Source organism: Coturnix japonica, chromosome 2 (genome assembly GCF_054131305.1).
Source record: "Coturnix japonica strain WE chromosome 2, WE-NBRP24, whole genome shotgun sequence".
Classification (NCBI taxonomy): Eukaryota; Metazoa; Chordata; class Aves; order Galliformes; family Phasianidae; genus Coturnix; species Coturnix japonica.
In genome coordinates, this window is record NC_140664.1 from 109420935 (window position 1) to 109446895 (window position 25961).

Sequence of the window (25961 nt, forward strand, 5' to 3'; positions counted from 1 at the left end):
GTGTCAGCAATGTTACGCAGTCTGCTTTTTCACAATTCTGTGTATCTTTTGGTGCCAGGGAATCAATTTATGGCAAAGAATTTCCAAAGGAGTTGGTTTTAACACCCGAATGCTTTCGTACTGAAGACTGCTTGTTTGTTTGTTTCAATTGTCTTTTATGGAATAAACTACTAGTAGTTTAGATTGGAAACTGTAAAGTTAAACTTTTTGGAATCGTTACTGCCCCAAGTGGGAATATAAACCATATTGAACAAAATTTATTTAGTCTATTAAAAAGTCAGCCTAAAACTACTTTTAATTAGTTTACGCTATTACATCACTTCTAGCGGGGAGTAGAACTTGTGCAGACTAAAAGGAGCTCTATCAGGTGAGCTGACTGTGGCCCATATGGGGCTTTAAGATAATGATGAGTTTAAATTTCCTCTTAGAGCTAAGTGAGAATAAAACTGGAGGCCATAAATACTCTTGGCCAAGGCCATTAAATGAAAAAGCTGGGAATTCTCCAGCTCTTGACTTAAATTGTTTGTTTATCAGCTGGCGCCTAGTCTGGAGTCAAGAGCTGGAGATTTCTATCTGTGACAGAACTTTGAAACTCTTGCAGGACACTTTCATTTTAACTTAAGGTAACTTGAGTTTATAGCTTTGGCTTTAAAGATTACTAATGATTTACTCATTTCCTTACCATTTAACCAGAGAGGACTTTTTCCCAGGAAGGAATCTGTGTTTATTTAGGGCCTTTGTCTGCGGAGGGATTAAAAGGCAGCCCACCAGCATTGTGAACTTGATGGTAATAAAAGGTCACCAACACACACCATAAAAACGTTCTTACTATGGAATTAATTATACAGTGTAATTTTACAAAGCATTTCAGTAACCCTCCTTTTAGACTTCTGCTGCATCTGATTTTTCCTCAAATGGGGAAGAATTCAATTTTAAGGGTTGTGTGAATTAGTCTGTGTGCATGTGTACAGTGTAATGTACTCATTGGCAAGTTCAACTTATTATTTGAAATAACTGTAAAATCCTAGCTGGTTAGATCCGGACATTAAAAAGCTTTAAAACTTAAATAAAACGCTGTAACAGAAGCAACACAATAAAGAAAAAAAGACTAATTAGCTAAGAAATTCAAATGATTAACTTAAACATTGCTGCCATGTTTAGTATTTTTATAGAATATTGCATATTTTCCAACCCATTAAGCACTGTTCACACAGAATCCTGGTATGTTTTACAAGCCACCAGGTGGCATTGTAGCCTAGCATGCTCAACGTAGGCACTTGACAATTTATGAAAACTTGCACAGAAACAATTCTCCCCTTCACCCCATTTATTTATTTTCTGTAGGTTTTAGGGCTTAATTTATAATGTATGATAATTAATATTCCTTTAAACGTAGTGATTTAGTGCTATGTTTTGTTGACAAGCATAAAAAAGTGTTAAAACTGCCATACCAGAGTATTTAGTTGCTATTTATTTGGTAAGGCGATAACAACAGAACTGTGTTCCTATTTAAGTTAATGAATGAACTTAGATTTGTGTGCTGGGATGCTCGCAATGATCTCTTAAAGGCTGTTGAGTGCAGAGGTGTAAGAGTATATGTAGAGGAATCCATACAATTTCTTGTATCAAGTGTGAATATCTCCAAAATAAAACTGAAAAAAGGAAATTTATGAAGTTGTTTTTGAATCTTCTCTTGCCTTAAAAATGTTTTCTAGTTACTGTTTAATCATACCCTCCTTACTGTTTTAGAAACAGATAAAAGAAAGCACATGGCCATTAGAAATAACTAGGAAATCATCTTTCCTCACTTAACTAAATTATTACATGGCTAATAACATGTGTCATGTGGCCCATTTGACAAATTTAATATGATGGCATAGTCAAAAGTGTAATAAATCCCTAGTCTGTGTAAGAGGGATTTTCTTTCCCGACCTAGTATTTTTTGAATGCGCACTTTAATGCTTTCAGCCTAAATGCTACTGCAGTAATTTACCTGCAGTTTTACTAAGTGCCACTCCTCTTGTACTATTGCCCTTTTTCTTAGTGCACTTAATGGACATAGCCCATTTTAAGAAATGTACGTTTTCAAATTAAGTGTCTCTGACCTCCCACCTTGTGCAAGTCCAAACATACATGTTTTGCCTTAGTCTGAGTGTCTGAGATGCAGCGTAATGAAAATACTAAAAATCCAGATCCTAAGAGAATAAGAAAAAAAGACGATCATTCAGGTAATGCTTTAAGCAGATAAATCTTTAAAAGTAACACTGATCTGTTCACTAAGAGGAGTAGTAGTAGAATGGGTAATTGAGGCTTTTGACCCTGGATATTAAACTTTTAAACTTGATACAACAGTCTGCCTTTAAGCTTTGTTGTATACTGATATTGCTACTTACTTAACATCAAAAAGCCGTGGTACTTTGCCTTTATAGATTGTGCCTGTGTTCTGGAATTGCCTCCTGCTGTCCTTGAACTGTTTCTTGGTTTAACGTGTTAGATTTTCTCATCAAAGCTTTTAAGCACAACGTTTAGTTAACACTTGCTCTATCAAATCTGATACAGTAGACTGTTTTGGAATAAAACTGTTCTTTTCATTAACAAACACGATAGCTTGACAGGCCTCTTTCCCAGCACATCATGCTTTCCTTGTGTAATGATATGCACATGCAGATTTTACATTGCATGTAATCTTTATATTTGCCCAGTTTGCAGTCATTGCTCTAGGACTAGAGTAAATGACTGTTTTTTGCCAAGATTCCAAAAGTAAACTGGCCTCATTAAAAATAATGGTTGCTGAGGAAAGAATCTCTGTAACTTGGAGTGTTTTTCTTATAGACCTGTTTAATCATAACACAGTTTTGATTCTGCGTCTGCCAGCTCAATCTGGTGTGACACCGCTGCTACTGGGAGCAATAATGGGAATCACAGAGCAGAGGCGAAAAACAGGAATATCTGGATTAAAGGAAGAAACAAAATGAGTATCTTTTAAGATGCAGTGCACTAATTGAGTTAGCCTGATAAAAAATTGGGGATTGGGTGAGAAAGGGAGAAGAACAAACCAATAAAGTGAATTTTAATGTCTTCAGAAAAGAGATTTCTGCTTTACTTTTCATTTGACATAAGTAATGTGTGTTTACACATAGGGTCCAAAACATGCTAATGTTGTGTTTTGCTTTGCCCATTTTTAAAGTAGTTTAATCAACATGTTTTAAATCAGAAAATTTAATGACAGTGTATAATGGGAATGTTTAATTACTATAATCAGTTACACCTACCACCATTTTAGAGTGGCTGGATTTTATAGTATTTGTATACTTACTGCTTTAAACTTTACAAGAGTTATTTCCTACGCAGACACTTCTGATTTTTTTCTTTCTTTTTGTAAAAGTTTTTAGCTTTTGGGTCAGTAAAAATGGAAATGCTGAAGCGTGCAGCATGTGGTCCTTAGAAAATATGAAAAGTGTTTGACTACTATATTGTCAAAAGTGGCATTTTATAAGATAACGTACATAAATATATAAAGGTTGTGTCTGTGCGTATGATTTTTTTACAGTTGATGTTCCCAGTAATATTTTTTCTAACCCTACATGAAATTTCAAACAGTACAGAAAGGCTTTTTCTTAGGGGAATGAAAAAAATTCTGCATACTTCCAAGGACTCTTAGATCCATAGCAGATGCACTGGGATCCCACTATTAAAATAAAGCAAAATCCAGTTATCTTTTTTAGCCCAGCATTGGTTAGTGGCAAAATGCAGATATCACATTAATGGTACCACATGAAATTTCTTACTCCAGAAGCTGGTTAATACTCCAGCTGATACATGCTTGGAAATAAATGTAGAGAACAAAATTAGTGCTACTTGTGTAGAAAACACCCTCCAATTTTTATAGTAGGTGCCCAGGACCATTGGCTTTACCTTTTCTAGTTTTAGAGAATGATAATTTTGCAAACCAGGTGTAAAGTAGATCCATAAACTAATCATAAGGTAAGAGCTAAGAAGCTTTAACTAGTTTCAGAAAAGAAATCTGCAGAACCTGCTTTCAAAGCGGGATTCACAGCTGACATTGGTTGGATAATGGAGCACTACTGAGGATAGTTACGAACAGTATCCCAAAGAAATCCTGTTACAGCCTTTCGACTGTACTTAAATTCTTCTGCATCTTTGTGCAGAATGGTTAGATGACTGCTGTCACAAATAAATGAAAGATGTTCACTGGGAAAGGAATGGATTGCATCATAGAACAGGATGTTATCAACCTGTTCAGCATCCAAGTACTAATTTTGTTTTACAGTGCAAAAACAGTGATGTTCTCCTAGGCAACAGGCAAAGGGTTTCCTCTGAAGGAACAATATGCATCCTGGAAGAACAAGCATTTCTGTCTTTTATGGGTTTGTAAACAATGTTGCTGATATAAGCGCTTTTGTACTTCTTTGTTTTCTTAAAAATAAAGCACCAATTAGGGTGACAACTGGTTAAAACATAATGGTTCAGGCATTATTTTAAGTACATCATTTTGTGTTCCCATTTGACTCTTTTTAATGACATCAGAAATAATATTTAAAGCTAGTAGTAGTGCTCATAAACTGTTTAAAGTTCTCACCTATGAACTATATATTTTTCAGGCGCTGGTATATGTAGGGCAAGTTAAATAGTATGCATATGTGCATTTATATCCCTGTTCTTTTCTCTTATCTTACATTGCCCTACCTTACACATCAGAAATGAGCCAATAAAATGAATAACAAAAAGTGTAACATTTCCTTACAACAACAGCAACCTAAAATAACCATTTTATAATGCCAATGAGGTAGTTGACTGTGTGCATTACTGGGTAATAAGATATTCTCTGATGTGTTTACTGCATTCAGCCTTCCACACAAATATGTATCGAAGCCATAAAATGACAGTAATTGTAGTAGTGTACACCTTAGTTTCTTGCTGAATTATTTCTGCTACATTAATGATTATCCAGTGAATTAATTTTTGTTGCAACTATAAACATTTCCAGAAAGGTGAATTGATAGATTTTCAGTTGGACAGTAACTTAATTGTGTTGTGTTCTCAATTGTTGTGTCTGTGTACAGCCTTTTGATGGTTAAAATTTACAATGCTGCATTGCCTCAGAGTACTGAGAGAAGGACTTTGTAATTATTTATACATAAATAACATATAGATATATAAAGTGTTACGGAAAATGCAGATGAATGTAGTTAGACACTGGAAAAAAAACCTATGACATTGCTTTATCATACGCCTAAGTTCCACATAATGTGTTGAATGAGGGATATTTGTGTTCTCAGCATAATCTCCATGTTTTACCAGTAAAAATGGACAGGCAGGTAAAATGTTGGAGGCTGTATTGAAGGAAGAAGATTCTCTAAAGAAATGGTAAGGGAAAGATAAATAAGATCAGCCTGGCTGTCCAAGAAGCCTTAAGTTAGCATGAAATTTTCTTGCTTGGGCATGGCATCATCTATAGAATTGTTCCTAACATATGTAACAACAGTGATCCAGTGATGTGTTGGACTTAATATTTGTATTACCCAACTAGTTCTAGAACAGGCTTTGGGATGTGTGTGGGATCCAGAATTAGGACAAGTTGATACATGAACCCACAACTTCTCTGAGCATGTGGTTTTCACTGCATTTGAGTGAACAAACGGTTTGAGTCACAGATTTGCTGGGTTGTCTTTGTCTTGGATAGACAGTGACAAATACTAAAGGAAAGGTAACAAATAGTTCTCTTCCAAAGTGTGCAGCCTGAAAGAAACTGCTGGCATATTTAGTGGATTATTATTTATTGGAAAAATAATAATCATAATAATAATAAGGTGATCAGATTAGGACAGCTATAAATAAGCCCATAACAAATGAGTTATTTTATCTGTGTTGTTTTGTTTTGTTTTGTTTTTTTAAGTGGGTTATCATATCACAGTGAGAGAAGCTTCCATTCTTTTGAGTTTTGTGTGTCTGCGCGCACACTGGCATTAATAAGACCTGGGAATTCTGAGACAGCGGAAGCCTAATAATTATCTCTTTGCTGTCAGAGAGCTGGTCTAGTTGATGCTTAGTTTTTGCAATGTGTAATGTCAAGGTTCTATACCAGTAATTAGTACCAACACTTCCCACATACTGAATTTATGGCACTGTGACCACATTTTTACATATGTTGAGGGGATACTTCAGTAACCCTCTTAACATGAGGATATTAAGAACTATGGTATATTATCTTTCCCTGGAAATTTAGTTTGCTGCTTTTTTTTTCTCTTCTTTTTTTCTTCTTTTTCATCTGACAGCAACCGTAATGAGATCAAATTGTATTATGCTGCACTGCTTGCCACTTAATTATACATTGCACTTAAAAGTAAGCACCTTGCTGTTCTGCCAGAGTAATGTGGAGCTGTTAAATACATTTTTGAAGACCTTTTAAACTGTTACAAGATATTAAGTGGCCAGATTAAGCAAAAATACTGCCCTGGAGACCTGCCAGAATGCAGTGTAAGTTATTGCTATCCCATCTCTGAACTGATGGTATTCTAGGAATGGATGAACAGAGGAATAAGTTTTTTTCATGGGCTGGCACGTACTATATTCAAGCTAGATAAAAGTGATCTATATAAAAACAAACAAACAAAAAACACTACCTGGGAGCGCTTCTAGTAGTAGGATCCCAGAAACTGAAAAACTGATAATTTGACTGAGCTAAAGGTAAAAGATTATCAGAGCCAATTCTGAAAAACATCTGGCATAATTTATCAACAGAGACACCGTCTGCAGCAGGCATGTACGCATTACCCGTCTTATCAGCAATACCGATATATTTTGCTGCAGGTCAAATAGTCAAGCCCTTTTCTAACTATAAACAGTACATGGGCACATAATTACTTGCTTCTAAACTTCAGTGTTACAGACCTTCCTTTTCTGTCTGTTGCCATAATAACTGAGCTGTTTCTAGTTAGTCTTAAAGCAGAAAATACATTAACTGTCTGCATTTTAAGCTTTAGCTTATAAAGATTCTTATTTACATGTAGGGAAAACCACACAATCTGTTTTAGCTCAGAATGTATTGTAAATAGTGTATCACTGGTTTTGCTTCTCTTACTTTCTGTTTTCACGGGATTGAAGTCCTGCTATACATTTTCTCAATCTTGTATGTAAACATCTATTGTTGGTGAACTTAAGTGGTGTTTGTTGGGAGCTTTATTTACCAAAGGGAATGAATGTCTTATGGTTATCTAGATCCATAAGTAGGAACATCTCCAGAAAAATAGTAAGGATTGTGAAATCAGCTCACTTCAGTGGGGAACTAATGTACTGGGGTCCGATAAGGATAGGAGTGAATATGCTTTTTCACAGTATCTGCTGCTTCTACATAAACTATTATGGAAGAGATAGTATTTGGGTCTTGGCTGAAGTTCATGAATTGTGTTGTGTGGTAGGGATTTTTTTTTCCCATGGCAGTTCTGGGCATTGTTCATTCTCCTTCACTGTCTCAATTCTGTGCAGTGGGAATTCTTGCCTGATTTGTATCTGCAGTGTCTAATTACAGTGTGTCCAAATCCTGATAGATAGACAGACTTCTAGCTAGCCACACAGTAGGTGTATATATTCTGCTGCCAGAGATGTAGCAGAAATCTGTAAGTCTGGTATTCTCCTTTATTTGTCCCTTTCACTACACTGATAACACAAAGTGCAGGTTCTTCAAGTCATTTCTACAGTTTGATGTCTATTAATAGTTCTTGGTAGTGGCATTTATTTTCAGTCAGCTGTTCTTCATTTGAGTACTGATGACTTGAGAAAGATTGCTGATTATTAAGATTAAATACAAAGATGATGCAGTTCTGAGCTTCCCTACACATATTCCTAGTGCTTCAGCCCATGTGGTTTCATTGGCTTTCCCAATGACTTCCTACAGATCATAAAAATAGTTGTGTGAGAGCTTCAGAGAGTGATATTAACATGTTATGTAAATGGCCAGTGAAAGGGCCAACTTGTGGACCATCTCCAATGCCAGATAAAATACAGATCATAGAGGTATTTTTCATACCTTGTGATGAAAAGAGCTGATATCTTACTGGTTTGGTGACATCAATACATCTTGTTCTCATGGGAAATAATCTCCCAAGCAGATCTGTAGGAAGGAGTTTATATGTCTCTTCAGTTTAATGTAGTCAATGGTATGCATAGATACAGAGATTCTTTCCAGTAACGAAAAATTTGCTGTAGGGGTTTGAAACCTACATTTAATATATAACTCATATTACCTGTGACTCATTGGGGTGATGAACCTTAGGAAATATTTCTCCTGACATACTCTCTAGTTCTGGTACCTGACATTTAGCGTCATTACCAAAGTAACTAGGACACAAGCACCCTTCTTTATGTAAACTAATACAATTTTATTGTAAGAACTGAGGTGACTGAATTGATGTTCATCTGCTGCCTTCTCTGACTAGGGAGATGTTTATGGAAATACTCCTCTTGTTTCCTCTTTTGGCAGTCTCTCTCTCTACGTTATTACCAAGACCAGCACTATCAATTTGAGACATTAAGCATGAGAGATATCAATTCAGTATGCAGACAGATTTGTAATGTTGCTATTGATAAGGAAAGGAACAAAATAATTAAATATGTCTGTTTCTATCTTTGTCCTTGCTAAAAGTGCAGGAAAGCATTTATTCTAGTGATTATTATCCACTTGGACTTGTTGCAATTCGCAGAGTATCCAGAGTGCCTGTGGGATGCCTGGCTGGAGCATCTATTGTTTTTGCTATGCCTCAGCTAATGCAACTAGAGTCTTGACCAACATAGTCAAGAGAACAGAGTTCCAAGACAAGAAGGAGGACGTGACTGTTCTAGTGAAAGGAGTGCTATCAGACCACCGCTGTGATGGACCTTCTCCGGTAAAGGTTTGGAGAGAACTGCAGGAGGCTGGCTCATGATTTGTTGCATGGTACTGCTGTCCTGAATCTGTGACCCCTGGTTTGTGTTTTCTGCGGAACTTCAAAAGGGAGCGTATTAAGCGGCAATAAATTTAATACAATGCTTCCTGCTTTGAAGCTAAGATGAGCCTGTTGTAGAATTTCATTTTGCTTGGGAACTGATGTAGCAGGCTGTACCCCACGGTAAAGTGGAAGCAGCTAGAGTAGAAAAACTGATCGTAACAGTGACAAAGCAAATTGCAAAGAAGCCATTCAAGGTACCAGAAGGAAACTTTCTTTATCTAGGATGATTGAAAACTGTGACTAAAATGTTCCTGCCTGTCATTCCACGAGATTAAATTCTCTGATCCACCATTCTTTTTCCTTTTTTCTACTGGGTTATCTTATCTGGGGTATAGCTATCACTTTGACAGTTTAATTGTGTGTGTCTCTTGACCTCATTAATGATAGCCCTCCATTGGCCCACTCTTCCTCACTTTGACCAGGTGGCCATATGGCTTCATTTTAACTTCCTCCCGTGAAATATTTCAAGTGAACATTCTTCTCCCAGGCAGGAAAAACTTCCTATAGAGTGAATCTTGCTGTAGGTCTCTGTGACTTGAGACTCCTGGTTTACTGTACTTTCCTCTTTCCAGTTTCCTTTTTCCAAAACTACTTAAAGCCATCTCCGGAGTTTGCTGTCAGCTTTCATTGAATGTTTATCTCCTCACTCATAGGTCTTGTGACTTAAAACTTGGTGAGACCTTACCATCCTTCCATGATAACATAACATCTTTTCTGCAGTTCATCAAAGTACAACAGCAGGTGGTAGGTGAGGAAAGTAGGAGTTTATAAAGAAAAGATGTCTTGCCAAGACTGAGTATATATTGGTAATGGTTCATTTAAACCTTCTGACATAATTCTGTCCATTAAATGGTTGAAATTCAAATCTCAAATAGCAGCCCGTTTTGTCAAATAAAACTTGCCAACGAAAATGTGACTTTTAGTACAGACAAGAAAAATAAATGTCAAATCCAAATTTCTGAGATTTGGTTACCATAAACTTATATGTGACCTCAGAGATGCTGCTTGAGGGATTTGTTGCTCCAGAGAATACGGTTGAAATGGAAGGTTGTGTTTATGATTGGCGCTAGCCTCATAATTGAGTAATATATCATTTCTTCTTTCTTCATCAAGGTGGTAACTATAATTTTGCTACCAAGAGTGATCTCATGTCTCCATTGTATTTGATCTTCTGTGCTTTGTGACTTGAACAGAATTAGAATTTTCTCAAGGTAATTGTTTCTGAAGGTAACTAATTATGTTGTTGGTTGACTGCATTACTGATGGTAGAATGAAATTGTACTTAGATGTCAGACTGTTCTACTACATTCTGTGTATGTTAACTTGTTTTGTAGTTGGCTTGCTTATCTGACAAAAGTGGAGAAGCTGCTGTACATATGCACAGAACTTCAATGAAGGGACATTGACACAAGGTTATAAACTGGAAAATAATTCAGTATGATTATAGAGATTCTATTACACATTCTTGATAGTATTTAAATGTGAAAACTGAAAGGCAGTGCTGAAAGAAGTCTGTGTACAGAGTAGATTTGTGTATTTCTTGCCGGGACTTCCTTTAACAAAGCAGTGAAACAGTAGCAGTGCAGTATCATCATGTCAAATCACACAAATGAAAGTCTGGGACGCAGTCAAGTTCAGGATTTCACCAGGCAGATCTCCATTAGTTTAATGCATTTTGTGGAATAATTACTACTGTTACACAATCATTATCCTCAGGTAATATTTCAGTAGTAAATGGTCTTCTACTTGTTTGTGCAGGTCTTTTTAAATGGTTGTTTTATATAAATGGAATGGAAGGTAAATATTAAGTTGTATGGAGAAAAATCCAATAGGGGAAAAAAGGAATTTTCCCTGGATTTGCACCTAATGATAGAAGGAGCAACACCAGATTCCTTTGCTTAGTCAAAACGTTGTATATTTTGGAGCTGTAGCCTTGTAACTCTTGTTTCTGCCTTCTTAACTGCACAATCCAAAGATTTCTTGTCTCATGCCACCGCTTCACAGGTGCCTCCATTAGACCATGGCATTGCCTGTGTCTGCAATTTCTTTTTTCTCAGGTCTGCAGTTCACTTTCGGCAAGTTCTGTGAAAAGTTGGAAATTGTTTATTATATATTCTTTTCATTCATCACATATGTTAAACTATTGCAGGTGAACTATATTTGTGTTTTGTTTTGTGGGGTTTTTTTAGTTTGAGTTAGATGGAAGCTGGCTATATGGAAATAACAGCTCCCATCTGTTTTGGAATAAATTAGTTGTCATAGTGTCTTTACAAGGTGAACACTTGTCATAGACATCCTTCTGTTTCTGACTTGATTATATTTCTGACTTGACCACTTCGGTTTTCAGAGAACTTGAAAATTGCTGAAGAATGACCTTACAGGCTCCATTATTAATCACACGTACATAAAGGAATGGTTCTCAAAGAAAACATTCAGAACTCTGCACATAATGAACTGAGGCAAGGGAAGTACATGCTCTGCCTTGTTTTCTTTCTCTTTTGGTTTGTATATTGATAGAAATGGATAACATTTTGCAGAAGCAGTTGAGCCAGGTTGTCTAATGTTTTGTACCAAATTGAATACTAAAATACTTGCATTCACGTCCACACACATATATTCTTTTCTTCTAGGCCCACTGCAAGTCTGCTTTTAGTGTAGTATTTGTGAATAAATTGAATCTACTCTTAATTCCTTCATGAGAACAGTGTCTGAGAAGAAGTATGGTAGCTGCTGGGAATGTAGGAGACCACAGATGCCCGACAGCTGCTGTTGAAGGGATCCCAATGCCAAGCAGAAATCAACTTCAGTACAAATGATCTCTTATTTCACAACAGTATCTCAGTGAGCCCAGGCAAAAACTCAACTTGACTACCAGCAGTAACAGTGAGTGTGACAAGATGGGTACCCAAATTAAAATGTTTTAAATAAATAAATAAATAAAAGAGGACCAGACTTTTTCTGGCAGTTTGGATGAGTGGAAAGGTCTGGCTAGACAGGAAGGTTACTCTTTTTAACCCTTTAAAATGCCCTTTAATTATTGGCAGTGACCCTAAGTGAACTAATTCTGATCTACACAGAGATTTATTTCTCTAATCTCTCCAAGATCTGTTTCTGTTTTCAGAAGAGGAAAACTACAGCTGTCTTAACCTTCCCTTCTGCTCTGCACCTTTTGCCACCTGCTGCCACTCAGTCTAAAAGTATTGTGATTTCTTCGCCCACAACCCACCATTTAATCTCCACATTGTGAACTAGTTATGGTAAGGAGGAAAAAATTAAGATAAACCTTTTACAAGTCCCTCAGACATATTCTGATCATTTGAAAGTAGAAAATAGCAAAGATACATTAGCTTTTGGGGAGATACGGTGACAAAAGTACATTCAATTAAATTGTAAGGCAACAAATTAAGATATGTGATCAAGCAGCATGGAGTCAAATACAGTTCAGTGTTGATATAAACTGGTAATCACTAAGGAAAAAAACACTTGATTAACTCCTCATTGCTGCCTGATTTTGAATTAGCTGGGTGCACTTAAGACATTTTTTTTTTAAGCTGCTAACTGTATATCCGTGCATGCTAATTAGCAAAAGCTTCTGTTTAATATTGATCTGCATTCAAAACAAATGTTCGTGTGTATGAGAAGCAAGTCCTAAAAAGTAATAATAAAATGTAATTCCAGTGTAGAAATGAGCAGTGTGCTACTCCAGTTTTATGGGTAACATGTTCTGGTTGTAATGCTTTCACAAGTATGCAGCTAAAATGGAGGAGATTTCAGACTGATTAAATAGAATTTAAAACATAAGAGAAGGAAGAAAATAATAGTAGTTTCCTTTCATTTTCGCAATTGCGCTTCCAAAAGTATACATGGGTAGAAGTATATAGAGGGGCAGGGTATATGGACTGAATAAAAAGCTCATATATGACTGGTTTTTTTTAAAGGTATGATGATAAAGGGACATTGGGGCCAATTGAAAGGCAATAAACTAACAACTAGGACTCTTTTTTTTCTAATTCATTGCAGTTTTAATGTATGGAGTGAACATACAGCCATAAGTTATCATTTAGGGAAGAAGCTTGTTAGATTAAAGAATTAAATCAGTATATACAGCTGCCAAGAACACCCACAGCTTCATTAGACACAATTAAACAGAAATCTATGAGACGTATGCATTTTCATAGTTGACTGCATCAAAAACCTAGCAGATGACAGAGGTTAAGAATGAATAATTTTCATGTTACTCTCATGTAGGATCTCAGACTTTTAGATTAAAAATAATAATAATCATAAATCTTCCCTGATTTTTGCTTCTGGAATTTTTGAATGTATGTATGGGAGAAAGCTTTAAATGAGAACATTGAACTGTGTAAGCTTTAAAGCTGTATTTCTAATGAACATCAGCACTGAATTTTGCATAAAGCAGGGATAAAACTTGCCATGAGAATTCCATGAGCAGGCTTATGATTTCTTTGGCATTTTCGAAGGAAAGGCATGGGGCTTTGTAGCTTGGTCTAGAAATACCTGAGTGGTGCAACTCTTCTTGCTTCTGAAGTAAGGAGGTAAGAGAAGAAAAAGTCATCAGAAGGAGCTTTTTCTTCATGCCCTCATTCTGTCTACTTGCACTCTTTTTTCTCTTTTTCTTCATATCACTACTTACATTTCTTCTGTTGGTGGGGAAATAATTATGCCCTGTTCTTAGCAAGAAACTGAGCAATTAAGAGCTTGGCTGTCAATTCTCCCAACTACCCTGAGTCCATACTATAAGGTACACCGTGACTGAGGGAGCAGAAAGCCACGTAGAATCCTGTTGGCTTGAGGGTACTTCTGTAATGGGCTCACATGGCAAGATTTTGACAGCAGAGGGGCTGCAGGGGTGGCCTCTATGACCACAGCCCAACACTGCCCCATGTCAGACCAAAGCCAACTGCACCTGTTCCAAAGGAGACCCAGTGCTGGCCAGAGCTTAGCCATGAGATCCCTGCAGCCCACGTAGCCTTCTGTGCAGCAGCGGATATGGCTAAAGGAGACTGCAGCCCATGGAGTGCCCCCACAGGAGCAGTCCTGGGCCAGGGCTGCCGCCTTTGGTGAGAAGCCCGTGGTGGGGCAGGAGATCTGGAGGAGTTGTCACTTGTGGATACCCTTGCTGGGGTGGTTCCTGCAGACTGGGCTCCATGTTATGGTCATGTGTTGGAGCTGCAGCCTGTGGGAAGCCTATGTGGGATCAGTTTTGAAAGGGTATCCCATGGAAGGGACCACACAAGGAGCAGAGGCAGAAAGTGACAGTGGAGGAGCAGCAGAGGTGAAGCATTATGGACTGACTGACTGCAGCCCCCATTCCCCTGTACAGCTGGGGCGGAGGAGTTAGAATAAGGTAGACAGGAAAAAGATGGTTTTAGTTTGCTTTTAGTTCTCACTGCTCTCGTCTGTTATCAATAGGTAATAAATTATATTAATCTCCTTTATGCTGAGTCTGTTTTGCCCATGACAGTAATTGGTGAGTGAATTCCCAGTCCTTATCACAACCCACAAGGTTGGTATTTTTTATCGTATTTTCTCTCCCTGCCCTTTTGAGGAAGGGGTGTGAGAAAACAGCGTGTTGGAGCTCAGCTATCTACTGGTGTGAGATCACCACAGCTTCTCAGGTGAACAAGTTAGTTGACTTGATACTTGCATTGTGTTCTTGAAATACTTTTCTTCAGCTTCTTTAGCTTCCATTTATACAGTTGTATGTTGATTTGTACTAAGTATTTATGTCAAATAAATCAAGAAGAATAGATTGAGTCTGGCTGCAGTATTTGTATTATTGTTACAGAAACTTTACATGAAGTTTGCTTGATTTTGCTCAGGCACCCATAGACTGGGGGTGATGTCATTGGAGCTGCCATTGTTTTATCTGGAAGGTGTCAATGAAACTGAACTCTCTCACAGTGCTAATTTTTCTCTGCATGGGGGTGTCATGGGTTTTGGTGATAGAACATAGGCATGTGTGTAAGAAATGGCAGAATGGAATTCATTTTAGATGATGTTTTCTCTCAGACTGTTGCCCATTTTTAAAAACAAATGCTTTTTCCCGCCCTCTCTTTAACGAGAGGATGAGGAGGTGGATATGAGTTCAGTGCCCATCTCTCCATTGATTTTTAGAAGAATATAGTTGGCTTCTTAGGAGCAAGGCTTTTAAACCTCCTTTAAAAGCAAGGATCTTCAATCAAATCCAGATGTGCCAATGATATGTATTTCCATTCTACTTGTCTTTCTCTCTTTGTCTCATTCTGCCCAAATCAACAAAAATAATCTTCTGTGGGAAGACTTCTTTTGACTTCTTCAGGGTTATTCACACCATTTGTGAAGACCCTTCACTGAGACTGTTCATTTTATGCTTCAGACACCTTGCTTAATTGAATTTGGATTCCTTTATAAAAATATAAGCATAAACATGAGGTTTTTTTCAAAATCACCTCCAGTACTATCAGTTTTATTCTGAATGCAGATATCCATTTTCCAGTGTCCTTGCAGATGTCTTTATTGTTTGCTCTGATTTGCAATAAACACCTTTCCATCTCCCTCCTACCAGTCTGCAGTCTTAGAAAGGTTTTGCTGTCCCATAGTCATTAGTACTCCCATTCACACTCCAGTCTCACCAAGTCTGATTAGGGTTTCTCTTTTTTTTCACCAAGCTGGGTATGTTCTAAGCATTGCTGACATTTCACCTAGATTTGTTTTAGAATCTTCCCATGCTATTGATATGACCGTGGTCCATGACCCAGTTATCTCAAACTTTGGTAACTGTGGGTGTTTTAATTTTTTCTTGGCCTCTCATATTCCTTTGTCTCCCATCTGTTATCTTTAACCTGAAGACTGCATTTCTTACAAACTGCTTTAAATGTTTTCCTGGAATCCTTTTCCTGGTTTCTGATCTCTGTCTGCATCACATATCTTTACCTTTCATGGCTTAAAACAATGCTTATCTAACAAATATATCTTTTTTCCCCATCTCCCTCATTCATGCCAAGCATTCTGCCAGCACGGTGTGCCGTGCCATTTTTCCAGTTTCTCCCAGAGCTTGACTCATATCTTCCTTCACAACAGCCCAAGTTCCTCGGTATTAATCAACTCATCATCTCACAATTGCATTTCAATATTTTCCCCACAGTCATCCAACACTGGCTCTTTAAAAATTGGTTTAGCAGTTACTTTTAAAGACAAGACCGTTTGAGTGTAGATGTCTTCCCCTCATCCTTTGCTGTTCACCAAAATTCAGTTTTGAAAGGTGCTGAGAGATAAATCAAACACTTCATTCCTGTGAAGGAGAGTGGGGTTAGAGAAACCTGGCTTGACAACCAGGTTAGAGAAACCTGGCCAAACAACCATGCTGTCACTTTGTACTCGTTATAGTTGAATTCTTAGTTTCATAAAATCCCATCAGTATTATTGCTCACTAACAATATTTCTTCTGCTTGTTCATAGTTTGGAAAACATATACTTCAGATTTGGCTTAGATGCTAGATATAGACACACCAGTTCATTGTAGCAAGCTGCACTATCTGCTACAGTCTCCTATGACAGGAGGAGTAATTATTGAGTAATTATTATAAACAAAGGCATGTAATTTCATGACAATATTTTGAGTGGAAACTTTTATTTAGATACGGAGAAACTCTACGTTACGATGCCATACTCTTCCTTTCCAATTCCTCACCTAACGTTTTTATTACACACTGGCATATTTGCATGATGAATCCTCTAAGTAAAATCTTTCATATCTCTGCATCGGGGAAAACTTTTAATAGCTCAAGCTACTTTTAAATTATATTCCATAAATAAATATGTGAAAGAAGTAGGTGGTTATTTCTGCAGCAGTCCTGCTAATTGAACAAATCCAAACACTGGTGTGCTAGAGAAAATGAGGAATTCTACTTCTCGTTACCTGTACCCCTCGGTTAAAGTAAATATCTCAAACAGAGCTCGTTTCTTTCTCAGCGATGTTTCATGTTTATCTGTTTGCTTTTTAAAGTACTTGCTATATGAACTAGGATTCTGTCCAAGTTTACTAGCTCTTGTTTCCAGTAGTAAGTTATGTAGACAGTGTGGCTTTAACTCATGTTTGATTAGAAGCTGTATGTTTTCAAATTAATTTCTCTCTAAGCTCTTTGCAAGGAATTGTAACCCACTGCAGAGAGGTTACAGTACTATGGACTTTGTCTGTTCTGCCTTAATGATACAAGGGAGTAGTTGAGCAAGAATAAATGAGGTACTTTTGGTGGGTAAAAATGTGATCTGACTGTCAGTGTGAGATCGGTTCTAGGAGCAGTTAGCCAGCAGTAATAGGGCACACTTGAGTAATTGAATTTGCATAACAAGGCTTGCTGAAGAGAGCTGACAGGCCTAGAGATTTGTCTGGCTGGAGATCTCCAGATGGACGTGACCACACAGCAGCTGGGTGGCACGTTTCTCAGCATGGCCAGCAACACCCAGGCTGTCAGCTGGCCCCTTCGATGGCGGAGCCCTGGCAGGACAGCTGGTGGCTTCTGACAGCCCGCCGCCCCGCTAGAGGAGCTTTTCATCCTGCCTGTCAGGGTACGGGACCTACGGGGACCGGTGGGAGGATGTAACAAGTCACCAGTGAGAGTTGTTAAGATGCTTCAGAAGCCTGCTTCTGTTAAATGGCTGCTGCTGTGCTGCTGAAAGCCAGCCTCCTGAAAGCTCTTTCCATCCTTTAACAAGGACAGGACAAACCCGTTCTCCAGCATTTTGTTTGGAAATCTCTCTTTTGGTGTTAGTTTCTGCGTGTTGGGTTTCAGTACCAATATTTATGCATCTAACCAAGCATGCCCCGTCAGTGACATAAATGCATTTTGATGGACTTGATACATTTATAAGATGAAATGCTGGAGCTTTTTTCCTCCTGTGATCCTTCCATCTGAACTAATCCTGTATTCTGGATTTACCATACTCAGTTAGAGGGAGCAGTTTGTGGAAATACGCTGTAAAGGAAAGTGTTAATAACAATCCAAGCAACAACTGTTCTACTTGTACAGTGTGCACAAAAAACCAGTATAGGTAGGAAAAGAACGTGTGATTCTAGTAATCTCTTCCTCAGTCATCCTCCATCAAATTATGTAAAAAATCATCTTTTATTGTTCCAGTTCACCACAAGTTCATCATCCAGGTCATTCAATTTCCAAAATAGGAACAAAACCATTACAAGCTCTCTTATCAGCTTATCCTTTCTGGCCCCATTGGTGTTACATTCCCCACTTACTAGGTGCCACAACTGACTGAAGTAGGTGCTGCTGCTTAACTTACAGGCTAGTGGTTTTAGCAGTCCCTTTTTTTTATGTATGCAAATCACCATGAACAGAGGGAACTAAGATTTTTATTGGACATAGTATCCCTAAATGTCCGAACTTCTTAAGGATCTTCTTACTTCATCCAATTTATTACTTTCATGTGGGAAGGCTGGAGGAGAGACATTTCTTCAAGTATTAGAGTTTGGACTGTTCTTAGGAGCTATCATCCATAGACTTTGCCTAGCCAGTAGCCCTAACTGCTGCCCTGAAAAGCGGTATATCGAAATAGGACATTAGTCTTTAACTTCTTATTGTAGTCTCTACTAGAAAGTAATGTTTAGCCTTTGTAAACATGACCAGTAGTTACTGGTATTCTTTTTTGCCTTTATCACTTGATTGGTACTGTGACTTATGATTATGAGTTAACTTATTATGACATTTATCCACCCCTACCTTCCACCTCTGGAAACTTCACTACCTGTAACAAGCATGCCTAATTCTGCTGTGGCCTTGCTCTGTTAGCAATCTCAGCTCAGGGCAACCTGGCTGGAAGCTCTTCCCCACCCATTCCATCATGTGAAGGTAACAGAGGCACTCCCGTATTACTGCTGTAATGGTTCATGTCTCAGCAGGTGGGCTGAGGTTCCCTGTCTGCACTTCAGCACTCTGCCTTTGGTCAGGCCGGAGCCTGTCTTCGATGGAGGAGTGCTGGGTCTTTCTTTCACTTGTAGAATGGTAAACTCGAAGCATTTGTGTTCAAACAGCTGTGATAGATGAGCAAATCACTAATTTGTGTCCATCAGATTAAAAAAAAAATCCCCAAAACTAGAGAACATACTTGTATTCCTTTGCCTCTGTATTTTTTGGTTGCATACATTGTTTTGGAACAGGAAACGCCTTCAGGTCTGATGTATGTATATTCCCTTTAAGTCTCTATTCTAAGTAAACAGAAACCTTTGACTGTGCTTTTATCTGATTCTGGAGATGTCCTTTTTAGATCACTTACCTTTTTTTCCATGAATTAACTCTTAATTTTGGGAAGTACTGTTGATTGAACAGGCTTTCCTGACGTGCCAAACAGCTTCCTGAGGTGACGTTTTCAAATGGTTACATCATCGTTTCACTGTTTCATACATTGAGTTGTAGCTGTCTCTTGATATGAGATGTAAAAAACCTTTTTTAAGACAAAGTGCTGCATCTTTGGATTCTGTATGAGATTCTGATCCGCTTGCTTTCCAGTTTTTGCACAAAGAAAGTGAGGAGTCTTACTTGAGACAGATATAGAGGCTGCACTGAGATAAGCAACGTAGTCTGAAAAAGTGCTCTGCAAAAGCTAAGAGGAATTATTGAAAGGCAAAAGTACACCTTATATTTTTAGCCAAAAGTGATTAAGGAGCTGGCATTTCAAATGTTGTACCAGGTATCATTAGCTTCCCTGATAAGACTGCAGTGTTAGGCTGTGTTTAGCAGATCTGATAATTGCCTGTGTATTAGCTGTGGCAGCGTGGATACTTTTATGCCAGTTGTTCAGTGGTTGGTTCATGCATTTAATTTCTGATGCCATGTAGATTATTCGGTTCACATTTTGAGCAGTTATGTATTTAAATATATATAGAATTAAATATGCTTTGTGAGTTTATCAGGCAACAACTCTTTTCTTCCTTCCTCCTTCACCCACTTTCCAGGAAAAGGAGTTGTGGGTGTTATCAAAACCTCTTGAGACGTCTGTGTGCAGAGAGCAAAGGCTGACTTCCCCCCGAGGCTCTGGATATTTAGCCAAACATATTGAGTACTGCTATGGACATATTTCTATATGTTTCCCCCCTAAAGTGCCCATTGAAGTGTATTGTGCTAATTAACAAGGTGTACAGCACAAGCAAGAGCCATACTCCTGCATGTCCTCTCTCCTGTTAGAGGAGACAGTACCAAGAACTGCAGGATAAGCACGGAAAAATGACAGTACAACAACTTAAGAACACATTTTTCTATGCTTTTATCATACAACTGCAGTTCTTTTTCATCCTCATTCCAGGGTGTCATTAAAAAGCCAATTCGAAACTGCATTGTTATCTCATTTTTTTCTTCTGATGTAAGAGCTTTTAAAAAGCATAATTAAAGAAAATTATTTTAGCCACTGTTCTTTAAAATTTTGGGGGGCATTTAATCGATAGCTATAAACCAAGTAGAAAACACATGAAATTACATTGTTTATTCCAGGTTCTTACCTCCTCATGATAATTTTTGATTGAGGACGTTGAGAACAGTCAATTGATATTTGAACAATTTACACGCATGTCAAAATATTCTAGAGGATACTTGAAGGTGACAGGTTTTGGGATACAAAAATATGGGACTTCTTTCTTCAGTACTTCCAATAGCTGCATTTATTTGGTATGTGTGATCTGGTTCATTTCTGATGTAATTGATTTGTGTAAAATGTTGAGAACAGAACATAAACATGGCTCAAGAAGGATGCGTGTTTCTTATGCATGAGTCAAACAAGCCTTACTAGTTATCAAGTTGTTTTTCTCCACATGTGGCTTTTGTAATTCATTTTTATTTATTTAGATTTTGATGCTAATATTCTCTTTTCTTAGGAAGAAATGTTTCAGTGCCCTCACTGGGTACCTTTTCCTTGTTGCTTGGACTGCTCTCTGAGCAATAACAATTGAATCTTGTCCACTATTAAATTTTCCATGCTTAATTTATCCTTTGTTGTTGTTTTGGTAACAGACTTACACACTTACGTGGGTTTATTTTTCTCTTATTTTCTGTTGTTGAGGTTGCTTCACGAGGACTATGTTTGTATTTCCTAGTTACAGCTTTTGTTTTCATAAGATACAAATCAACTTGGGATTCCATATCCCAGATGATCTATCTTCCTTATCTCTATTTTCCTCATATTTGAGCACACACATGTGCCAGCATATAAGCAACCATCACCACCAGTTGAAAACTGGTCTCTCATCTATTCCTTTAAACTTTTGTTGTTCTTTAATATTACATAGGATCAGTCATTGCTCTACTGAATCTCTGCTTGTTTTTAGGTCCTTGCTTTCAACAGTGTTCCTGGGCAATGTGCCATACTGTTATCTATCCATATGAATAAGGCATAATACTGTGCCTCCCCACCTCTGTGAAGATGAAACTCCTGCAAGCTGTGGTTGTCCCCTTGTTTGCTTTGTGCTCCCTTGTTGGACCTGACTGTATCATGCAGCTGATTAGGGCAAAATAATGTCTGCTCCCTTGTTTCTCTGCCTCTCCAAGAGGCAAATGCAGTGAAAATTGTGTTGGCTCAAATAGGGTTCTTAAAGGGCTTTGCAGAGCAAGTGCACAGTGAGGAACCATGGAGATAGAAACATGTTGTATAGAAGAGGAAGACTTAGATGCCTTCTAACAGCACATGTGAGCTGACTGCGAGAGCTGGGCTGATCTACAAGAGTCCCATGGTGATGAGGATAGTCATCAACTGCAGATAAACAAGAGTTTCTGGACATCCTCATAAACAGATGTACAGTCTCTCCTTGATGAAGACCTAAACACAGCCTCTCTGTGTTAAGGCTCCTTACTGCTGGGTTCAACACTTCCAGGAATTGAGTGCACCATGGCTCTCTGCTGTTGTGTGGCAAACTCACTCAGAGCTTATAAAAGGAGGTTCAGTAGAGATTTTCAGCAGCTATCATATGCTTTTACCCATTTGGGCACACTGCAGCTAGCAGTATTTGAGAACAGCCCCTGCAAAACAAGCCAACTCTTACTAGTCAACTGGCATACAATAACGTTTTAGATTCTGAGTGGAAAAGTGAAGCTTAAACATATGTCTGTGTTGGCAGCATAAATTACTTTCCTGCATAAGTGTCCAGAATTCCTTTATTCTTTCTTTACATTTCCAGCAGAGCTCTTAACTGGGAGCTCAGACATCGGGGTTCTTGTTTTGTCCAAGTTTTAGTCAAGTCAGTTTGATGTGTTCCCCTTCCCTTGGCTGCCAGTTGTTATAAGTTAATACTTGGAATGATCAGGCTCTTGTCTCACCCACCATCATTCCATCCATATGTGGACAGATCTGGGGATTTCAGTCTCAGTTCTTTTCCAGTCCCTTGTCCTGAAAATCCCTTAACCCTCAGAGTGCCAGGTGATAACAACAGAAAGTGAGATGTGAAACAATTGTATTTCGTTTTAAAAGTAATTGCAGTAGTTTTCACCTAGTTTGTAGTAGGGCATTTTAACAGTAAGCCATAGCAGTTCCTATGCTTGCAGAAGTTCATGTGATTTTACAGATAAATGCCACATAGTCCCACCAGTTTTAATCTAAGTTATTTATATCTTGTGACGTACAAGATTCACAAAAGACATTTTAAAAGTTCTACATTTTATCAGACTTGTCGCCACGTTAAATTAGAAGGAAGCGTGGAGAAGACAGAGCAGCATAGTACTAACCTCCTTGTGATGTGTCATAGAGCTTTCTTCCTTGTTTTTGTGGTTTATTCTCTGTGGAGAATGGTTACATTTGTAATTGCAATGAGTAGTGCTGAATTGTGATGATGATGTTAAATTGTATATGCAAAACTCTTTACTGTAAATGTAATAGAATCTGTTGTTTGGTTATTTCTTCCCCTTAGATTCGTGATATAACTCGCACAAGTTTCTAATCTATCTGATGCATATTGGTCTTATTAGGTGGAGGTAGTGTTCTTCTATGAGTCATACAGCATCACTCTACAAACCATTCCTATTTACAGATCACTATTTTTATTGCCTCGTTGACCTTAGAAAAGCACGAACAATTTCTGATCATTTCCTGATATGAATTGACAGTAGCAAGTCCTACATTGGCGTATTCTAATTCTTTTTTCTTACTTGTATCAGCCTGGGGTTTGTGTTTGGACAGCCATTTTGAGACGTTTCGCTGTACATCAAAATAACAGGTCCTAATGGATTGCTTCCTGCTTGACTAGACAAAAAAATACTTATTTAGAAAGAAACAAATAAACCGGGCCTTAGCAAGTGCAAAAGGAAGAGCAGAATGAAGTGTATTTTCTGTTATCAGCTTTGCTTTATCGGGTATTTATATTCTGCGTGTGATTTTATTATATATTAAATTCTGACAATAAGGTAGCTTTCCCTCGCCGGGGTCAGTGGTGTTCAGATTAATCAGGCTGACACTTCATGCCGATGGGTCATGAACTGTTGATAATAGCATTAAATGGTGATTCACTTGCTGCGGGGAGCACAGCTCATTATCCACTCGCTATATTAAATCATCGCCACAAACAGCCAGAATCCAGCATGTGCACGCATATGCACACACACACATGCACTATCTCACTCCTGCGTGGGATAATCAGGGGTGCACATCTCTATCCTTTCCTCTGTTTACTGCAACTGGTTTCCAGCACACTGGCACTCCAGTGGCTCCTCCTTGTTTGAGAGACTGGAGTTGTTCTGGAAAATCTGTCTGTGTATGAAACAGGACTCTGTGGTTTGTTTTCTATCTTCTCCCTGATGGGAGAGTATTATTTCTGTAGCCAGTTCTATGTTAGACAAAAACAAAGAAAACTCCATGCACGTCGCTTCAGAAATGTTCCGTTTTCCAACACTAACAAGATACAAAATGAAAACAATTGAAATGAAATTGCCTGGATTTCCCTGAATACGGATTCTTGTTTAATGCTGTGTTTGAGTGATTTCTGTATTAGTTTCAGATGTGCAGCTTTCCTGTTCAAAAATATTTGGATTAAACAACAAAAAATATATATATAAAGGAAAAACAAATTAGCTGCTGTCCTATTGCAAGAAAAGGTGTGGATATCATAATGGAAAACTTAAAAACTGCCCAGATTTCTTACCAGTGGGATTTGTGTTGTTGACTGGGAGGGAAATTTCATCCTGTGAAGCTTGTCTTGGCTTTAAGGTACAGTACCTTGAGCTAAGCAGGGTCTCTTACCAACATTGCAAGTGTGGGCAGTTTAACATAGTTCCAGAAAACACAGAGCTTAATCACTGTTCTGCTATTAATTAGCACAAGGGCTGCGTTAATCTTGCTGTTAACTTTAACTTTTGCTGTTTAACTTTTAACTTTGAAAATCTGTTTTTTGCTAGTTTTGTTGACCGGTGTATGTACAATTATTTCTATCTATCTGATGTCAGTGAATACATTTACAACTGCTCTCAGAAAGGGAGACCTTCGTTGAAGCCATTAACACGCTGTAGGCGTTAAGAGAAGTAAGAAATGGATTAGCAAGGGAGACATTTTAAATGTCTCAAAATGCCTTTTTTTGGTGAGTTTTCGATATAGGTGAACTAGCAGCGAGGAGCTGCTCAGAGAAACAAGGTAGCATGACAAACCTGCGGGCCACTAGAGGTCACTGTTTGGTAATCAACTTCTAATGAACCAGAACCGTCGGGAAGGCCAATAAATTACGCTGTGGATTTTTCTAATTATGAATTCCTATTTAATCATTCAATGACAAGTTAACTGTGGCAGTGGTTCTATGTACTTTGCATACACAGTTATGTTAATGTACTATTATATTTCTTAGGATGGAGGTCCTCCATCATTAGAGCAGTTCATTACCAAAGACTCTCTTATCTAATCATAATTACTGATTATGAGGAATAATTAACTTTGTTACCCTCTCGATTCTGTTCGTAGGCAAAATGCAGTCTTACTATTTTCTTCTTCTTATAGAAGACCAGGGCTCATGTTGACTTTAGATAACTTTAAGGAAAAAAAGGTGAATCTGGTTTTGTGCAAAATCTCTTTAAGTCGTAGCACTCGAATAGTTGCAATTACTTGCAAAAAAACCCCCAAAGCAACAGCAATAATGAAACCAAAACAGTACAGTAATTATAGTGAGTTTCTTTAAGCTGATATTTCATACAATGTGAAAATGTGTTTTGTTTCATGAAAGTGCAGCATTTGGAGCACGTAAAGATGGGTAAATTTAAACCATACGATTGCATATTTGTCCTTCCTGAAACAATAAAAGTAATAGTAAAAATAGCATCTCTTTTAAAAAATATTTCCATGTTAAAGTTAGAATTAGAGTGATGTAAAGAAGTATGGTTCATAATTCAATTACGGGGTCTGAATTCATTGGGTAAGAGTCATTAAATGGATTTGAGAACACTGAATGGTACATTACATTTTAGGCTGGAGGGCAATGCTAAATGTGGTTCTATGGAAGATACGTATTTTCTATTTTGCAAAGGAGTAATAATAGAATTATGTGTAGAGGGTCCCTAAACAGGAAATAGATATGAGAACAGCCATAAAAATAAACAACTAAAAGATGCCTTAAATGGAAGGTCTGGATCACTCCAATTTCATCTGTTCTTCTAACGGATTGCATTTTCTGCTTTCTTTTTTAGTGCGGAATAAAAGTTAACTAGAATTAACCACTGAAAGTAGGCAGCACAAAATGCTATGTTGCTCTATGGTTATAAAGCTAGGCTTGCTTAAAAATAAGCATATATTTTAAAGGAGAAAATCTTTGATACTTTTAGAATGACATCTGGTCCTTCTTTCTGACTGTATCTTGTCCAGTTTTGTTCAGAATTTCATTAGACTGATGCTGTTAGATACTAGATAGATTTTGTAAATGTAAATGGGCTCCTACTGCTTGGGATACTCCTACTGGCTGTGGCATTGCCACATCTTCAGCTCTTGATA

General features: G+C 37.8%; 1 protein-coding gene across 2 annotated transcripts in view; it reads left to right on the plus strand.

Moving 5' to 3' along the window:
• The window catches only part of HIBADH (3-hydroxyisobutyrate dehydrogenase), a 75657-nt gene that overhangs the window by 27513 nt on the left and 22183 nt on the right, over positions 1–25961 (plus strand). Inside the window, exon 6 of one of the 2 annotated variants that reach the window (XR_014942976.1) lies at positions 59–5328. The exons of the other annotated variant lie outside the window; for it this stretch is intronic. The gene's annotated coding sequence lies outside the window, so the exon portion shown is untranslated. Of the gene's footprint in view, positions 1–58; positions 5329–25961 lie in introns of those variants that run through there. 2 annotated transcript variants of the gene reach the window in all.